Genomic DNA, 8240 nt, shown 5'->3' on the forward strand with positions numbered 1-8240 from the left:
GAAATAAGTTTACAATGTAAAATATGACTTACACAGTGTTTACGTTTTTTAAGATGTAAGACATCTATGAGCTTTGTTGAAATCATGTTCACAGCCTCACACTGTCAGCTGATAACAAATTCTTATTTTAAAGTTCACACCACATGATCTCAAATTGATAAGATATTAGATTTTCCATTTGTTCTCTGGTAAAACATTGGTTCACATATTTTAATTAACTTTAAAAACATTTAATTACATTTTCCATCACTTAGATTTACCCTGTGGAGTTTCTGACCACTACTTGTGGTTGGAGCATTCTTTTTGCGAGTGGGTCCCACTTCCTATCCCCCATACATGTGGATAATGTGATAAGCATGTGGTAGAAAACTATGCAGGATTTAATACATTTTTTGAAATCCAATGTTTTGTAAGGGTGGAAAATGTATTTAACATTCACACATTAATATTGTTGCAGAAGAAATTTTTGAAAATGTATTAAAACTCTTCAACAATTGACAATCCACGTGAACAGCCCTTCTCTTTCATGTGGTGACTGTAAGTTGACTGCTTTTCCTCAAATGCACTGGCTCAACCTTGATCTGTGTAATTGGTTATTTCCTCTGCAGCCTGTCAATACTATATATCCAAAGCCCAGCCGTTGTAATTGTTACATTAAAGCTCTTTGCTCAGTTAGAGAAAGAGAGGAGGACGTAATGTGGGAAATTAGGATGTGTAGAGGATGTGTAATTGCTTTTTTTTAGTCTGACTGTCCCAGGTCTGGGTCTCAGGTCATTAAACCTGGCAAATAATGTGGGCGAATTCATTAAGGTCTGATGATTGCTGACAGCCAATGTGGGTTGAAAATAGACAGAGATAAGGAAAGGTCCGGGTAATTGGACATCTTTAGACACCAGGGCCTCACCTATAGTTGCAGCAAACTGAATATTAAATCAGCCAAAGCCGCCACACATGCAAATGCTTCACGCACACCTTCTGTGACATACACATTCAAAAAGTTGTAATTCACACATGCAAATATCAATTGAGCTCAGAAAAAATTGTTAGAAGTGCAACAAACCCCTCAAATCAGCTCATTTAATGATGCAAAAAAATACCAAATTATTTTTCGTTCTTCATGAGAAGTTTCTTTGCAAACATCTCCACCTCTGATGGAGAGATAACAGCTGGGCACAGTTCAAGGCCCGAGATCTTGAATTCACACAGCCGAGTCCGTGTTCATCAAAACTGAGAGGTGCAGACTCTCCTCCCCGACGCAGCAGGAAAGTGTGACTGATTGAAGTTGATTTCCCCCCTCGCCAGACGTTTGCATCGCAGCAGAATGGCAAAACATGCAAAGACGATTGAGTAGAGCCGACGTGGACGAGCTGATAAGCAGCGAGGCAACCCCCACCTTCCATCACTATAAGGTCAGGTCTGCAAAGACTGGAATATTATGGTCCAGTAGGGGTGAGTGGTCAGCTGTGCTGGGAGGGGGTGTGTACCCCAACCTTAACCAGGCTGTTACCTGATCCCTAAAACAAGGTCTTAACAGTCTGAACATTGAGTCTGCATGGGGGGTCCATCCTGTCCCCACAAGTGACACAAGACCCCATGGGTTGTGTGTATTCAAAGTCCTCACATTGATATAAAGATAAGCACCCTCACTCCCACACACAGAGAGAGAGAGAGAGAGAGAGAGGGGGGATGAGCAGCTTTAAAACTCATTACCAGTGTGACACATTACTCAATCTTGATGAGTTAATTAAGCCTTGATTTCAAAGTCAGCCAACCACCATAACCATGAACGTTACACTAAATATAATATTTTCATTACTGCTGCAGTGTATCAACAGAGGACATGAATAAGGTTGAACGTCGTCCTGTGGTTTTTAAATTAAACTTAGTGGTGTTTTACCACTAATGTCCTCTCGATTCTTACTGTGCCTTGAGCATATCTTCTTCTCTGTTCCGTTAGTTTTAGCCTGGTGTCAGGCGGTTAGTGTCACCTGCACATATACTGTATGACAGAGATCTGATTTGTGATGATGTAGAGCTATATTGTATTACAATGGGATTTATTCCTTATTCAGCGCCAAGTAACAACATTCATTATATTATATCAGGGGAAAGTCAATACCTTTTAATATTACAGAGGGAAACCCAACATGAACAAGCACCTGTCAACCTATTTTAACAGAGAGAAATATAGGAGAGAGGCTGTACAATACAATTCAGGTTAAAAGCATTTCAGTGCACACTCCTAAATGAGCATAGAGTAGATTAAACAAAAACTGAACATAATTACATTAATCAAAGTAAGATGTATTGCACTGATTCATAAACTGCATTAGTTTTGACTTGGTTTCTGTAATAAACCGGTAACTGAGTGTATTGTATTGCAATAATTGTTTTAGTTTCAGAACAGCTTAATCTTCTACTTTGTGGCACATCTTGCTACATCCTGTTTGTAGCAATCGCTATTAACGTTTTTCTGTTTTCCCATGACCCTTTAATTTATCTCAAAATGCTATTTCACATCGCCTGTGTGTCTAATGGTCTCCCCATATTATTCTTTTTGTCCATCAACAAAATTGCAAATAAGCACATAAAACAGTACATTGGCTCCATGCCCCCGAGGCCAAATAGCAATGAAATTGATTGATAATCAGCGAATAGGATCACAGCAAATATGATCTCTGAAAATTAATGAGGCTATTGTATCAACACATTTTCTTTTCATTAGAGTCCAGAGCACCCTTTGTTCTAATGAATAGTATAGAGTACCTTTTAGGTGGCAGACCTGGGTTGGTTGTTAATCATATAAATGGCACAGTGCCAATTAAGCCCCACAGTGCTGGGCGTTAAGGCTTTTAACTGGCCCCACATTACCCAGGACCACTCTGCTAAGAACCTTTAATTACCGTCTTTGGTCTGAGTCAATGAATACATCATTGTGTGGATAAATTCATAGAGCGCACTACTTGTGTGTAATTGCCATGATTGACTTCAGGAGGGTTATTGCTCAACAGAATATCTTTGAGATTGTGTTTATAAGAGAGTGAGTATGTTCGGTTAAGGGGGCAGATATATTTTTACTGCATAAAGATAAATACAGAGTGAATTTAGAGGTCAAGGAAAAGTTTTGGATAACTTAATGGAGCCTTTGTCGCATTAATGATTGGCACTGGCAATTAAAGTAGGAGTGCAATGCAGTTATGAAAAGCTCAGTGAATTTGTCCAGCAAGTGATGCTAATCACTTTTTGTGTATATCTCACTGGACCAGATGGAACTAAAGCAAACCACTGTCCAGGAACAATTAAATTATATGCATGCAAAGTGAAATCATTTGTCAATTATGTTATCTTGTCGTTTCATCCAATAAGGTTTGGATTATTTCTCACCGTGTCTCTGTTGCTGTGTCTGCCGCTGCCTATCAGAATTCTGACAATGACTTGACACGAGACGAAGCTTCGCCTCTCACGGAGCACAAGATATTTCATTAATTAAAGAGATGAAGAGGACCCTGACAAGGAGACTGAATTAATTACAGTATGTTTAAGATCTTGGAAAGTAGCAAACTGTGGTAAATTTCTCCCGAGACCGAAGATATGGCCGGCTATCATAAGTGAGAAATTTAATTCACATTAGGAGCGGCTGTAAAACTACATGATATATTTTCAGGAAATAGCAAGAGAGGACCGTGAGGAAATTATAACAGTTCAGAAAATATGCTGCTTAATTTTTTTTTTTGGGTGGGATGGTTTTGTTGGATGAAATCTTTTCATCGTGAGGAAAAGTGGTTGGCTCTCCCCTGGACATGCATGCTGATTCGAACTTACATAGTTTATTTTAATTGGGTTTGAGGACCTGATAAAGCAGACGTGGGATATGAAAAGAAAAATTGAGGAGGGTGTTTTGCATTGCTGGATTATTCTCTGTACTGTCTTCACTCTACACCAGGGGTGTCACACACATTGTGGGGGGCTGCGACCCACTTAGAAACAAAAAAGGCACCCCCCAGTCACTCATAACAATATGAAGCACCCAGTGTGAAGCTTCATTTAAAAGGCTAGTGAATGATTTGCCTGTTCTTAGGTCAGCAGTTAAATTCTCAGATATCTACTCTGCCGGCTTGTAGTGAATGGTAATATTTCAAAGAAACTACAGAAGCACAGAATGTCTCTCAGCACAGAGTTTGAAGAGAAATCATTACAACCCACACATGGTAAAACTGAGTAAGGCTACATCAATACTTCTGCATATTCCTTTGAAAATGCTTCAACTCTGCTCTTGTGTCCACATTATCCCGGAGTTTTAGAGACGCTGAGAGGTTTGGAAACGCTGCTGCCCAGGTTTAGGTTTGAAACTCCAGGGCTGTCTTTTGTTTTGGTTGTGCAGAAACACTGATGTTCAGAAAGCCACGCCTGCTTTCTGATTGGATCTTTTAGGACGTAGCCTTAGCTGATTCGTTAGGCTCCTATCCTATCACTCGACTCCTTCAGGTAGAAAACAAGGTTTGAACCATTACAACAACTTTCATTTTGTCACAGTTTTTTTCCCACGCATGTAAACTACAACAACCCAGTCTCATCAGGAAACGTTCAGTGGGAACGTTGGTCCACTTGGACAAACGTTTCCATCTCACAATCTGGCCTATCAGATTGTGAGATGGAAACGTTTGGTCCGCCCATTGTTTTGCATTGACGTGTTTTCACGTCACGTGACTCCCGAGTTCCCGTCTCCGGAAAGGAAAACATGGCGGACAGTCCTTGTTTTTTCAGATAAAAACATGATTTTGTAACTTAGTCTGGGCATAAAAATACATTCTGACACCATTTCTAGCGAGAAATGTGGTCTTTGCTTCCACAGTCTTCAGCCAGTTTGTGCTTATGATATATATTTTAATAGTTATCACGAATGTTTTTATCGTTGCTATGGTGGTTGCTATGACGCTGCCATGCACACAACGTCGTAGCGTGCTGTTTAAATCACCGTCCCTGCGTGGTGTCGTTTAGTGATTGTGTATGTTATTCATGTTAAATAATATTAATATTTGAGGCTAGATTACACCTCTAATGCGAAGGATCTTGCGAGTCTGTTCAGAGGCGGACATGAGTGTGACACCGGACCGAGATCGCGAACGGACCGGAACTGACGTGTGGCTGGCGTAAAAAAAGGTTTTGTAAACATTCTGTCCATTTAACTTAGCGCTGTCATAAACACGGACCATTTGGAAGACAACGATGTCATCTTCCTTCTGTCAGGTAAGTAGTTTATTGTTTTTAAAGATCTATTACGATCTAGGTTCACAGTCCGAGTGCTGAGACAGCGGATGCGGAGTCCGTCGATAAACACAATGGATGCATTTCTTCAGCTAATATGCCATTGTTAGCCACATGCTTCAGCCCACGGTAGCATGTGATTACCTGGGAGGTGAAAACATGGTTTTTGAAACCAGTTCAAGACGCTTAGCTCATCATTAAGGGACGCTACAATATAAATATAAACATGAATTTGATTTATGAATGCTTTAGATTAATAAGGAGGGTATTTCTCGACCATTACTCCTCAATAACAGATCAATTTGGTTTAATGTATAGTATGCAATATGACAATAATGTTTTCATGTTATGGAGTTGCGATTCATTTTATAAAACAATTGCTATGTTCTGTTTTTTAATCAAGGAGGATCCAAGTGAAGCTACAGGAGTTTCATTAACGTCAATAACTTGGATCGAACAGTTTGTTTTGCTTGATGAAGAGGAGGAAGGGCAGCCTGGAGAGAAAGAGAAGCCGGGTTGAGCCCACTTCCATCATCCACGTACCACAAGGAAGATGAGGGGGAGAAATTATCCTACCATTAAAGAGGTACTTTTAAGTTACATACCAGAAACACCATTTTATATAATGTGCCAAATATAAATTTGTATTAAATCCCCAAAGTACGCTGGCTGAAATACAAGTTAATATCACACTGAAAGAGTTTTGATCAATCATGCTTCCCTGCTGTGATTGTTCAACTGGGAAAACAACTTTTTCCACAGGAAGGCAAGTAAATTTAAGGAATGCATCTGCAAAGTTTTCCTCTGTTATGTATAATGATGACCCCCATCAAACATTATGTTATTAATAATATTTACACCTTTTCATTTATACTGTTTATTTCTGTCTACATGTTTGAATTTGCCTTCATTAGTTTCAGAAAAGAGCGATGATGTATCGGTCAGTGGGCGGCAGCACGAGACTCCGCAAACTAGTCTCTAAGCAAAGTAGACGAAGGCATTGAGGTTGCGGCCTGCCATCATTTTTATTTTGCTTAAGGGACTGAATACGTTTCATGCAGAAATATTAGCATTTCCCTTATATCTACCAAAACTGCTTGTTTCACAGACTGCAGTTTTGTTTTGATCCGATGTGGTGTGCAAATACTAACCGTATATCTGCAATGGGTTGTTGTGCATTAACATTTGTAACTCTATTTTTGTTTTGACAGACTGTGCAAAGAATGTTGAGAACATCACTAACCAGTGCAGTGTCCGTCTACATATTTCTACATATTTTCTCTCATATAAATGTCACTGTAACCTCTTGACAACTGAAACCATAACATGAGGTCAGTGTGGCCTTGACCTTTTGACTTTAAGACAAATACACAGTTAGACAACCCGAAAACATGCAGTAATGCCTCCGGCGACTCGCTATTGCAGAGGCATTAAAATGTTAGTGTAGTAGACTGGATTTTATTGGTGTTACATTGGACATCTTGTATTGGTATACAAAAAATATATTTGGTTTCACATTTTAGATGGCATAAGCAGAGACATCAACTCAGGAAATGGATTTCTGCAGAAAAGAAAGCCTTGTATGTGTGTATATATACATACAAACGCACTTTTAAAACGTTTTGTTTTTTATCATATATTCTCAGGTAGTACTGACGCATTTATGGAGATGGGACATGAGGGCCTTGTCTGCGTGCTCAAGAGAAGATTCCACAGAGTTCAAGCTGAGCAGGCTGCAGCAGGTTTGGAGGAATCCTCCTCTGAAGAGGAAACATGGCGAAGTACTTCTCCACTGATGAAGAAATGTGAGCGCTGTGATTAAATAAAATCTGCTGCCATGCTACTGGTGGGCCCTGCTATTAGCTTGGTGTTTGGTAGCTGTTAGCTTTAGCATATTTATTTTTTAGGGACCTGTCTGACGTTTATGTTTTTAAAAAAAAATCAGAGGGAACCATCTTCATAATTTAACACTATGTTTTGTTTGTGTTCTTCAGTTATTCTCAAGAGAAGCTGCCTCAGCTCCACGGTCCCTCCTGCAGCTTCCACTCCTGATGCTAACCCCCTGTTTACATCACACCATCCGGGCAGACCTGGAGTCACAGAACTTTGTCCAGAGCTGCCGTCTGAGAATTGTTGATCATATAATTTCCAGCAGATGCCTTAATGTAATGTTTGTGCACAATAAATGACATTGATCATAACATATTGGTATTTCCTTGCACTTTTACACCATGATATTGGCAGATAAGATGTTGATTACATTAAAGCAGTGAATGCTCTGCTTTAAGCAACATAAACACACAATGATCCAATGGATTTGAAGTAGAATGGGCACGTTACATTCTGTAGAGAGTACCTCAGTAACGGAAGTCAGAAAATTTATTTTTCTTTATCTGAGGTTCAGTGAGTTATAGTAACAGCAAAGCACACAGGTCTTGTTGTCTAAGTGGCAACCATATCATAATGTTTAAGATGTGTAACATCAAGCTTGTGTATCAGTGCTAAATACATCCAGTCATAAGTAAGTTCACCCTCTTGTTAACACTAAAAGTAGGTGACCCAGATGTTTCACAATGCAATCTGATGAAGGTCGTATGAGAAACATTCTTAACATTAAAGAAATGAACACAGAGGATAGCAATAGATGTTTCACTTTAAATCAGTAGCTGGTAATCGGCAGACTGACTTATTCAAACACATTAATACTACGATAGCAAACCCCTGCCTCATTCATTGTAGTATTAATGTGTTTGAATAAGTCAGTCTGCCGATACAGAATAAAGATAAAGAAAAATAAATTTTCTGACTTCCGTTACTGAGGTACTCTCTACAGAATGTAACGTGCCCATTCTACTTCAAATCCATTGGATCATTGTGTGTTTATGTTGCTTAAAGCAGAGCATTCACTGCTTTAATGTAATCAACATCTTATCTGCCAATATCATGGTGTAAAAGTGCAAGGAAATACCAATATG

General features: G+C 39.3%; 1 long non-coding RNA gene across 1 annotated transcript; it reads left to right on the plus strand.

Annotated features, from left to right (window-relative positions):
• Positions 1-5021: 5021 nt before the first annotated feature.
• Positions 5022-7466, plus strand: LOC133014219 (uncharacterized). The gene is made up of 4 exons (XR_009681442.1): positions 5022-5247; positions 5669-5851; positions 6912-7070; positions 7260-7466. It is a non-coding gene; the product is annotated as an uncharacterized LOC133014219 (long non-coding RNA).
• The last annotated feature ends 774 nt before the right edge of the window (positions 7467-8240 follow it).

Source organism: Limanda limanda, chromosome 1, assembly GCF_963576545.1.
Source record: "Limanda limanda chromosome 1, fLimLim1.1, whole genome shotgun sequence".
Taxonomy (NCBI): Eukaryota; Metazoa; Chordata; class Actinopteri; order Pleuronectiformes; family Pleuronectidae; genus Limanda; species Limanda limanda.